At 38.1% G+C, this 11,839-nt stretch overlaps 4 non-coding genes across 4 annotated transcripts; all 4 read right to left on the bottom strand.

Moving 5' to 3' along the window:
• Positions 1–8,945: 8,945 nt before the first annotated feature.
• Positions 8,946–9,109, bottom strand: LOC135026506 (U1 spliceosomal RNA). Its single transcript, XR_010223123.1, has one exon. It is a non-coding gene; the product is annotated as a U1 spliceosomal RNA (small nuclear RNA).
• Positions 9,110–9,260: 151 nt separating this feature from the next.
• LOC135026688 (U1 spliceosomal RNA) lies at positions 9,261–9,424 on the bottom strand. Its single transcript, XR_010223284.1, has one exon. It is a non-coding gene; the product is annotated as a U1 spliceosomal RNA (small nuclear RNA).
• A 674-nt stretch (positions 9,425–10,098) lies between these two features.
• LOC135026552 (U1 spliceosomal RNA) lies at positions 10,099–10,261 on the bottom strand. The gene has a single exon (XR_010223167.1). It is a non-coding gene; the product is annotated as a U1 spliceosomal RNA (small nuclear RNA).
• Positions 10,262–10,413: 152 nt separating this feature from the next.
• LOC135026671 (U1 spliceosomal RNA) lies at positions 10,414–10,577 on the bottom strand. Its single transcript, XR_010223268.1, has one exon. It is a non-coding gene; the product is annotated as a U1 spliceosomal RNA (small nuclear RNA).
• Between the last annotated feature and the right edge of the window lie 1,262 nt (positions 10,578–11,839).

The following is an 11,839-nucleotide window of genomic DNA, read 5'->3' as shown; positions in this document are numbered from 1 at the left end:
TTTATGTAGACAAGTCAAAATTTCGAAAACCCCTGTTATGGTGTAGGGTACCTGGCCTTCTCTGATGTAATCAGAGTTAGATTTGATTCAGTGATTTTATAAAAACAGCTAGGAAGCACAATTTAGCAGTGGGTTGCAGAGAAAAAGAAATATGCTGGCAAAAAAATCCAATTGAGTGATTAAATAGCTCTTCATTTTCTGGCTTTATTTTTATGCTAACAAATTTGTTCTCTGAAAAGTGTCCACAAAGCCAAGTATCTGATTAACATCTTTGTAGGGATGGTTTTTCACCTATTACTAAATTAAACTTGCTTCATTGGAAAGGCAGCAAGATGCATCCTCATTTCAATATCTACTGAAATAATACAGGTTGACACCAGGAAACATTAACGCCACTGCATCCTTGCTGCTTTCTCATGTGGAAGTCTGTTTAATGTGAAAACAAGGTGATATCTAATTAGCACACAGGTAAGGAATTAAGAAAATCTTTATTTAAGGGTGAAGATGTTTCTCACAAAATCGTTGCCCCAATGCATCATTGAAATTCAAGCTGGAAAGATGATTTTAATATATCATTTGTACATTTTGTATTGCTCTTCTGGTGACAATGTAGTTTGTTTTTGTCAATTACCATTTTAATAATCGGGTAAAGAAAATTAATTGGATTTTTGAAAGAAAACAATACTGTCAATATACTATTAAAACAAATTAAAATGGTAAAAGTTATTGTACTTTAAGTAAAAATAAAAGAGCAAAAATATCAATCCCAGTTTTGGATTACTTTAATTAACAAAAAAAATGCATATAGCAGAGGATAGTTTCAATCTGCCTACCTCTGGGTTATGGACCCAGCATGCTTCCATTACAGTACTCTGCTGCACATGTAAGTGCAAGAGATCCTGAAGCACTCACTCATCATGGGAAAGTACCAATGTGTTTCTTCATTGGTTGATGGAAGAAACATCTTACAAAAACTCTCCACATTATTGACTTTTTAAAATGTTTCTAGGAATCGTTCTAGATGAATGCTTATTAGCCTTTGTCAGTATGGACTTTCGCAAAGTGTTGCTGTGGCGCAATCAGTTACTGTGTAAGACTATTAACCAAAAGGTTGGTGGTTCAATCCCACCCAGGGACGTAATTGACCTTGTTATCAGATTTTGGTGATCTTTATGTAGACAAGTCAAAATTTCAAACCCCCTCTTATGGTGTAGGGTACCTGGCCTTCTCTGATGTAATCAGAGTTAGATTTGATTCAGTGATTTTATAAAAACAGCTAGGAAGCACAATTTAGCAGTGGGTTGCAGAGAAAAAGAAATATGCTGGCAAAAAAATCCAATTGAGTGATTAAACAGCTCTTCATTTTCTGGCTTTATTTTTATGCTAACAAATTTGTTCTCTGAAAAGTGTCCACAAAGCCAAGTTTCTGATTAACACCTTTGTAGGGATGGTTTTTCACCTATTACTAAATTAAACTTGCTTCATTGGAAAGGCAGCAAGATGCATCCTCATTTGAATATCTACTGAAATAATACAGGTTGACACCAGGAAACATTAACGCCACTGCATCCTTGCTGCTTTCTCATGTGGAAGTCTGTTTAATGTGAAAACAAGGTGATATCTAATTAGCACACAGGTAAGGAATTAAGAAAATCTTTATTTAAGGGTGAAGATGTTTCTCACAAAATCGTTGCCCCAATGCATCATTGAAATTCAAGCTGGAAAGATGATTTTAATATAACACTTGTACATTTTGTATTGCTCTTCTGGTGACAATGTAGTTTGTTTTTGTCAATTACCATTTTAATAATCGGGTAAAGAAAATTAAGTGGATTTTTGAAAGAAAACAATACTGTCAATATACTATTAAAACAAATGAAAATGGTAAAAGTTATTGTACTTTAAGTAAAAATAAAAGAGCAAAAATATCAATCCCAGTTTTGGATTACTTTAATTAACAAAAAAAAACGCATATAGCAGAGGATAGTTTCAATCTGCCTACCTCTGGGCTATGGACCCAGCATGCTTCCATTACAGTACTCTGCTGCACATGTAATTGCAAGAGATCCTGAAGTACTTACTCATCATGGGAAAGTACCAATGTGTTTCTTCATTGGTTGATGGAAGAAACATCTTACAAAAACTCTCCAGATTATTGACTATTTAAAGTTTTTCTAGGAAACGTTCTAGATGAATGCTTATTAGCCTTTGTCAGTATGTACTTTTGCAAAGTGTCGCTGTGGCGCAATCAGTTAGTGTGTACGGCTATTAACCAAAAGGTTGGTGGTTCAATCCCACCCAGGGATGTAATTGACCTTGTTATCAGATTTTGGTGATCTTTAAGTAGACAAGTCAAAATTTCAAAAACCCCTGTTATGGTGTAGGGTACCTGGCCTTCTCTGATGTAATCAGAGTTAGATTTGATTCAGTGATTTTATAAAAACAGCTAGGAAGCACAATTTAGCAGTGGTTTGCAGAGAAAAATAAATATGCTGGCAAAAAAATCCAATTGAGTGATTAAACAGCTCTTCATTTTCTGGCTTTATTTTTATGCTAACAAATTTGTTCTCTGAAAAGTGTCCACAAAGCCAAGTATCTGATTAACATCTTTGTAGGGATGGTTTTTCACCTATTACTAAATTAAACTTGCTTCATTGGAAAGGCAGCAAGATGCATCCTCATTTCAATATCTACTGAAATAATACAGGTTGACACCAGGAAACATTAACGCCACTGCATCCTTGCTGCTTTCTCATGTGGAAGTCTGTTTAATGTGAAAACAAGGTGATATCTAATTAGCACACAGGTAAGGAATTAAGAAAATCTTTATTTAAGGGTAAGATGTTTCTCACAAAATCGTTGCCCCAATGCATCATTGAAATTCAAGCTGGAAAGATGATTTTAATATATCACTTGTACATTTTGTATTGCTCTTCTGGTGACAATGTAGTTTGTTTTTGTCAATTACCATTTTAATAATCGGGTAAAGAAAATTAAGTGGATTTTTGAAAGAAAACAATACTGTCAATATACTATTAAAACAAATTAAAATGGTAAAAGTTATTGTACTTTAAGTAAAAATAAAAGAGCAAAAATATCAATACCAGTTTTGGATTACTTTAATTAACAAAAAAAAATGCATATAGCAGAGGATAGTTTCAATCTGCCTACCTCTGGGTTATGGACCCAGCATGCTTCCATTACAGTCCTCTGCTGCACATGTAAGTGCAAGAGATCCTGAAGCACTCACTCATCATGGGAAAGTACCAATGTGTTTCTTCATTGGTTGATGGAAGAAACATCTTACAAAAACTCTCCACATTATTGACTTTTTAAAATGTTTCTAGGAATCGTTCTAGATGAATGCTTATTAGCCTTTGTCAGTAAGGACTTTTGCAAAGTGTTGCTGTGGCGCAATCAGTTACTGTGTAAGGCTATTAACCAAAAGGTTGGTGGTTCAATCCCACCCAGGGACGTAATTGACCTTGTTATCAGATTTTGGTGATCTTTATGTAGACAAGTCAAAATTTCAAACCCCCTCTTATGGTGTAGGGTACCTGACCTTCTCTGATGTAATCAGAGTTAGATTTGATTCAGTGATTTTATAAAAACAGCTAGGAAGCACAATTTAGCAGTGGGTTGCAGAGAAAAAGAAATATGCTGGCAAAAAAATCCAATTGAGTGATTAAACAGCTCTTCATTTTCTGGCTTTATTTTTATGCTAACAAATTTGTTCTCTGAAAAGTGTCCACAAAGCCAAGTTTCTGATTAACACCTTTGTAGGGATGGTTTTTCACCTATTACTAAATTAAACTTGCTTCATTGGAAAGGCAGCAAGATGCATCCTCATTTGAATATCTACTGAAATAATACAGGTTGACACCAGGAAACATTAACGCCACTGCATCCTTGCTGCTTTCTCATGTGGAAGTCTGTTTAATGTGAAAACAAGGTGATATCTAATTAGCACACAGGTAAGGAATTAAGAAAATCTTTATTTAAGGGTGAAGATGTTTCTCACAAAATCGTTGCCCCAATGCATCATTGAAATTCAAGCTGGAAAGATGATTTTAATATATCACTTGTACATTTTGTATTGCTCTTCTGGTGACAATGTAGTTTGTTTTTGTCAATTACCATTTTAATAATCGGGTAAAGAAAATTAAGTGGATTTTTGAAAGAAAACAATACTGTCAATATACTATTAAAACAAATGAAAATGGTAAAAGTTATTGTACTTTAAGTAAAAATAAAAGAGCAAAAATATCAATCCCAGTTTTGGATTACTTTAATTAACAAAAAAAAAACGCATTTAGCAGAGGATAGTTTCAATCTGCCTACCTCTGGGCTATGGACCCAGCATGCTTCCATTACAGTACTCTGCTGCACATGTAATTGCAAGAGATCCTGAAGTACTCACTCATCATGGGAAAGTACCAATGTGTTTCTTCATTGGTTGATGGAAGAAACATCTTACAAAAACTCTCCAGATTATTGACTATTTAAAGTTTTTCTAGGAAACGTTCTAGATGAATGCTTATTAGCCTTTGTCAGTATGTACTTTTGCAAAGTGTCGCTGTGGCGCAATCAGTTAGTGTGTACGGCTATTAACCAAAAGGTTGGTGGTTCAATCCCACCCAGGGATGTAATTGACCTTGTTATCAGATTTTGGTGATCTTTAAGTAGACAAGTCAAAATTTCAAAAACCCCTGTTATGGTGTAGGGTACCTGGCCTTCTCTGATGTAATCAGAGTTAGATTTGATTCAGTGATTTTATAAAAACAGCTAGGAAGCACAATTTAGCAGTGGTTTGCAGAGAAAAAGAAATATGCTGGCAAAAAAATCCAATTGAGTGATTAAACAGCTCTTCATTTTCTGGCTTTATTTTTATGCTAACAAATTTGTTCTCTGAAAAGTGTCCACAAAGCCAAGTATCTGATTAACATCTTTGTAGGGATGGTTTTTCACCTATTACTAAATTAAACTTGCTTCATTGGAAAGGCAGCAAGATGCATCCTCATTTCAATATCTACTGAAATAATACAGGTTGACACCAGGAAACATTAACGCCACTGCATCCTTGCTGCTTTCTCATGTGGAAGTCTGTTTAATGTGAAAACAAGGTGATATCTAATTAGCACACAGGTAAGGAATTAAGAAAATCTTTATTTAAGGGTGAAGATGTTTCTCACAAAATCGTTGCCCCAATGCATCATTGAAATTCAAGCTGGAAAGATGATTTTAATATATCACTTGTACATTTTGTATTGCTCTTCTGGTGACAATGTAGTTTGTTTTTGTCAATTACCATTTTAATAATAGGGTAAAGAAAATTAAGTGGATTTTTGAAAGAAAACAATACTGTCAATATACTATTAAAACAAATTAAAATGGTAAAAGTTATTGTACTTTAAGTAAAAATAAAAGAGCAAAAATATCAATCCCAGTTTTGGATTACTTTAATTAACAAAAAAAAAATGCATATAGCAGAGGATAGTTTCAATCTGCCTACCTCTGGGTTAAGGGGCCCAGCATGCTTCCATTGCAGTACTCTGCTGCACATGTAAGTGCAAGAGATCCTGAAGCACTCACTCATCATGGGAAAGTACCAATGCGTTTCTTCATTGGTTGATGGAAGAAACATCTTACAAAAACTCTCCAGATTATTGACTTTTTAAAGTTTTCTAGGAAACGTTCTAGATGAATGCTTATTAGCCTTTGTCAGTATGTACTTTTGCAAAGTGTCTCTGTGGTGTAATCGGTTAGTGTGTTTGGTTATTAACCAAAGGGTTGGTGGTTCAATCCCACCCAGGGATGTTATTGACTTTGTCATCAGATTTTGGTGATCTTTAAGTAGACAAGTCAAAATTTCAAACCCCCTCTTATGGTGTAGGGTACCTGGCCTACTCTGATGTAATCAGAGTTAGATTTGATTAAGTGATTTTATCAAAAAACAGCTAGGAAGCACAATTTAGCAGTGGTTTGCAGAGAAAATGAAATATGCTGGCAGAAAAATCCAATTGAGTGATTAAACAGCTCTTCATTTTCTGGCTTTATTTTTATGCTAACTAATTTGTTCTCTGAAAAGTGTCCACAAAGCCAAGTATCGGATTAACATCTTTGTAGGGATGGTTTTTCACCTATTACTAAATTAAACTTGCTTCATTGGAAAGGCAGCAAGATGCATCCTCATTTCAATATCTACTGAAATAATACAGGTTGACACCAGGAAACATTAACGCCACTGCATCCTTGCTGCTTTCTCATGTGGAAGTCTGTTTAATGTGAAAACAAGGTGATATCTAATTAGCACACAGGTAAGGAATTAAGAAAATCTTTATTTAAGGGTAAGATGTTTCTCACAAAATCGTTGCCCCAATGCATCATTGAAATTCAAGCTGGAAAGATGATTTTAATATATCACTTGTACATTTTGTATTGCTCTTCTGGTGACAATGTAGTTTGTTTTTGTCAATTACCATTTTAATAATCGGGTAAAGAAAATTAAGTGGATTTTTGAAAGAAAACAATACTGTCTATATACTATTAAAACAAATTAAAAAGGTAAAAGTTATTGTACTTTAAGTAAAATAAAAAGAGCAAAAATATCAATCCCAGTTTTGGATTACTTTAATTAACAAAAAAAATGCATATAGCAGAGGATAATTTCAATCTGCCTACCTCTGGGTTATGGACCCAGCATGCTTCCATTACAGTACTCTGCTGCACATGTAAGTGCAAGAGATCCTGAAGCACTCACTCATCATGGGAAAGTACCAATGTGTTTCTTCATTGGTTGATGGAAGAAACATCTTACAAAAACTCTCCAGATTATTGACTATTTAAAGTTTTTCTAGGAAACGTTCTAGATGAATGCTTATTAGCCTTTGTCAGTATGTACTTTCACAAAGTGTCGCTGTAGCGCAATCAGTTAGTGTGTACGGCTATTAACCAAAAAGTTGGTGGTTCAATCCCACCCAGGGACGTAATTGACCTTGTGATCAGATTTTGGTGATATTTAAGTAGACAAGTCAAAATTTCAAACCCTCTCTTATGGTGTAGGGTACCTGGCCTACTCTGATGTAATCAGTTAGATTTGATTAAGTGATTTTATGAAAAAAAACAGCTAGGAAACACAATTTAGCAGTGGGTTGCAGAGAAAAAGAAATATGCTGTCAGAAAAATCCAATTGAGTGATTAAACAGCTCTTCATTTTCTGGCTTTATTTTTATGCTAACAAATTTGTTCTCTGAAAAGAGTCCACAAAGCCAAGTATCTGATTAACACCTTTGTAGGGATGGTTTTTCACCTATTACTAAATTAAACATGCTTCATTGGAAAGGCAGCAATATGCATGCTCATTTCAATATCTACTGAAATAATACAGGTTGACACCAGGAAACATTAACGCCACTGCATCCTTGCTGCTTTCTCATGTGGAAGTCTGTTTAATGTGAAAACAAGGTGATATCTAATTAGCACACAGGTAAGGAATTAAGAAAATCTTTATTTAAGGGTGAAGAGGTTTCTCACAAAATCGTTGCCCCAATGCATCATTGAAATTCAAGCTGGAAAGATGATTTTAATATATCACTTGTACATTTTGTATTGCTCTTCTGGTGACAATGTAGTTTGTTTTTGTCAATTACCATTTGAATAATAGGGTAAAGAAAATTAAGTGGATTTTTGAAAGAAAACAATACTGTCAATATACTATTAAAACAAATTAAAATAATAAAAGTTATTGTACTTTAAGTAAAAATAAAAGAGCAAAAATATCAATCCCAGTTTTGGATTACTTTAATTAACAAAAAAAAATGCATATAGCAGAGGATAGTTTCAATCTGCCTACCTCTGGGTTATGGCCCAGCATGCTTCCATTGCAGTACTCTGCTGCACATGTAAGTGCAAGAGATCCTGAAGCACTCACTCATCATGGGAAAGTACCAATGTGTTTCTTCATTGGTTGATGGAAGAAACATCTTACAAAAACTCTCCAGATTATTGACTTTTTAAAGTTTTTCTAGGAAACGTTCTAGATGAATGCTTATTAGCCTTTGTCAGTATATAATTTTGCAATGTGTCTCTGTGGCGCAATCAGTTAGCGTGTTCGGTTATTAACCAAAAGGTTGGTGGTTCAATCCTACCCAGGGACGTAATTTACCTTGTTATCAGATTTTGGTGATCTTTAAGTAGACAAGTCAAAATTTCAAACCCCCTCTTATGGTGTAGGGTACCTGGCCTTCTCTGATGTAATCAGAGTTAGATTTGATTAAGTGATTTTATAAAAGAACAGCTAGGAAGCACAACTTAGCAGTGGGTTGCAGAGAAAAAGAAATACGCTTGCAGAAAAATCCAATTGAGTGATTAAACAGCTCTTCATTTTCTGGCTTTATTTTTATGCTAACAAATTTGTTCTCTGAAAAGTGTCCACAAAGCCAAGTATCTGATTAACACCTTTGTAGGGATGGTTTTTCACCTATTACTAAATTAAACTTGCTTCATTGGAAAGGCAGCAAGTGATGTCATCCAAGCAGTGGGTCAAAGTTGGCTTCATCCCTCGTCTGCTTATGAAAAGAGAAAAGGGATATGCAGGGCATGGCGGCCTTTTGCGACGCTTGGATGACCCCTAGTTCGCATTAAACACCCCCACCCTCCTTCGGTGTGGGGCTTATGTTGGCCATGCCCCAGCCCCTAAAGCATTCAAGCTGATTTCTTGCAGCAGCTGGGTACTGTAACAGCTCCAGAGCTGCTCTGTAAGGCAAGTAAAAGGGTGTGGGCCCTGCAGCACTACCTGTAGTTTGCATTGTGCATTGGAAGGCACAAAGTAAGCAGACGGGAGGAGAAGTCAGGATAGTGCACAAGGTTATAGAAGGGATGGGCTCAAGAAAAGAGAAGTGGAAACAGACAGCATACTAGGCTGGAGAGAGACCTGAGACAAAGAGATCTGAATTATACGAGAGCCGTCCAGGGGAAACACAAATTATGCAGTCAAGTTTCCCACATTTGGGGAAATCGCAAGGGGCAGCACACCCAGAGTGCAATGGGTGAGCCTTGCCCTGGGAGAAGCACCTTCATGATCATAGTATCTCACCTGGCAGGTTAGTAGGAGTTGGGCTAGAGCTGGGGAGGGTCGCTGCTCGGGCACTACCTTTCAAGTGAAGGAGATCCAACTGAGGCAGCACAAGGGAACTCTCAAAAGAAGAACAAGGCTAGAGGAAGATCTGAGACAAAGAAATCTGACTTTTACCAGAGCTGACCAGAGGAAAGCACAAACACAGTCCACCACTACCACAAATAATGCAGTCGAGTTTCCCACATTTGGGGAAATCACAGGGGTCAGCATACCCAGAATGCAATGAATGAACCTCACCCTGGGAGAACAATCTTCATGACAATAGTATCTCCTATGCAAAATAAGTATGATTTGGGATAGGGCTGGGGAGGGCCGTTGCTCAGGCACATCTCTGTCAAGTAAAGGAGATTCAACTGAGGCAGCACAAGGGAACTCTCATCTGGGGACAACAACTGCAGGGAGAACACATATTTTCAGATGAACATGGGGTGGCAGAAGGCTGCCTAATACTGAAGCACCCCCAAACAACAAACCAAATGCAACAACTAGTGCAAGCATTCCTGGGGGATGGCCTGCAGCAGATGGATTTGAATATGGTGATGTCATCCAAGCAGTGGGTCAAAGTTGGCTTCAACCCTCGTCTGCATATGAAAAGAGAAAAGGAGCGTGCAGGGCATGGAGGCCTTTTGTGGTGCTTGGATGACCCCTAGTTCGCATTAAGCACCCCCACCCTCCTTCGGTGTGGGGCTCATGTTGGCCATTCCCCAGCCCCTGAAGCATTCAAGCTGATTTCTTGCAGCAGCTGGGCACTGTAACAGCTCCAGAGCTGCTCTGTAAAGCAAGTAAAAGGGTGTGGGCCCTGCAGCACTACCCGTAGTTTGCATTGTGCATTGGGAGGCACAAAGTAAGCAGACGGGAGGAGAAGTCAGGATAGTGCACAAGGGTATAGAAGGGAGGGGCTCAAGAAAAAAGAAGTGGAACCAGACAGCAAACTAGGCTGGAGAGAGACCTGAGACAAAGAGATCTGAATTACATGAGAGCCGACCAGGGAAAACTCAAATTATGCAGTCAAGTTTCCCACATTTGGGGAAATCGCAGGGGCAGCACACCCAGAGTGCAATGGGTGAGCCTTGCCCTGGGAGAAGCAACTTCATGATCATAGTATCTCACCTGGCAGGTAAGTAGGAGTTGGGCTAGAGCTGGGGAGGGTCGCTGCTCGGGCACCCCCCTGTCAAGTGAAGGAGATCCAACTGAGGCAGCACAAGGGAACTCTCGAAAGAAGACAAAGGCTAGAGGAAGATCTGAGACAAAGAAATCTGACTTTTACCAGAGCTGACCAGAGGAAAGCACAAACACAGTCCCCCACTACCACAAATAATGCAGTCGAGTTTCCCACATTTGGGGAAATCACAGGGGTCAGCATACCCAGAATGCAATGAATGAACCTAACCCTGGGAGAACAATCTTCATGACCATGGTATCTCCTATGCAAAATAAGTATGATTTGGGATAGGGCTGGGGAGGGCCGTTGCTCAGGCACATCTCTGTCAAGTAAGTTGCATTTGATTTGTTGTTTGGGGGTGCTTCAGTATTAGGCAGCCTTCTGCCCTACCATGTTCATCTGAAAATATGTGTTCTCCCTGCAGTTGTTGTCCCCAGATGAGAGTTCCCTTGTGCTGCCTCAGTTGAATCTCCTTTTGGAGAAGACCTCAATAAGATTGTAGCTGATCTGGCTACTGCTAAAACAGCTTGCCTACCTAGTATGACTCCTACCACGCAGAAGGCTAAAAGTACTTTTCTTGGCCCTTTCATCCTCCAGGTAAAGCGTACCCAAGGTCAGGCATACCCAAAGCAAGCTCATGTTTCCAGACCTGCCAAGCCCAGACTGAAGCAATCCTAGGCTGCCCATCAGCCTGCTTCCAAAACGGACAAGCCTGCCGCATGACGGTGCAGGCCTCCCTCTGGGGGATCCCAGGGTGGGGGGCCCGACTTCTAGGTTTGGCAAAGAAAGGTATAATTCTAAGCTAGAGAATTCTGTTTGGAGCTCACCTTGTACTTTGTGAAGAAATAATCAGCATTGTGGCTGAGCAGATACATGTAGTGTGTGGCTGCAAACTGCATGGATCTGCTGCGTTGTAATGCTGATTCTTTTTTTTTGCAAAGTACCAATAGCTTCATATAATGTTCACAATTTTTATGCAGGATCAAATAGCTCAATAGGTAGGGTGTTTGATTAGAATTCAACAGGTTATAGGTTTGAATCCTGGGTATGGTAGTTTGAGATGTGTTATTTAATAAAGTATGTTGTTCTGACTGCCGGCATCCTATCACCTGGGATATCATACTAAATAAATGGAGTTGATAAAAATGTATTTTTTTTTTTTAACTAGGGACAATTTCCAGATACTTCTCTTTATAACTGAGATTGCCCCCTGGAACTTCACATCAGTTGACAACTATGCATGAGTGGGCAGTGCTTGCCCTGGATCTGTCCACCCATTTATGTGCCGCCATAAAATAAAGCATGACTAACAGTTATCCTGGGCGTACACTACACAATTATCTGTCAGGCTATCTATCCAGTCTGGATGGATGGAATGAAAATCTGGTAATGTATAGGAGCAAATGTCAATTAACCATTTGCTCCCAAACACTAGAAAAGTGGTCAAAAATGGTCATTACACAAATTGGTTAAACCCAAAATTTAACCAATTTGTTTAGGGGACCATTTTTGTCCATTTTTTAGTGTTTGAGAGTAAATCG

This window comes from Pseudophryne corroboree, unplaced genomic scaffold, assembly GCF_028390025.1.
Source record: "Pseudophryne corroboree isolate aPseCor3 unplaced genomic scaffold, aPseCor3.hap2 scaffold_445, whole genome shotgun sequence".
Lineage (NCBI taxonomy): Eukaryota > Metazoa > Chordata > Amphibia > Anura > Myobatrachidae > Pseudophryne > Pseudophryne corroboree.
The sequence above is the reverse complement of the archived record's forward strand: the minus strand, read 5'-3'. Positions and strand labels throughout refer to the sequence as shown.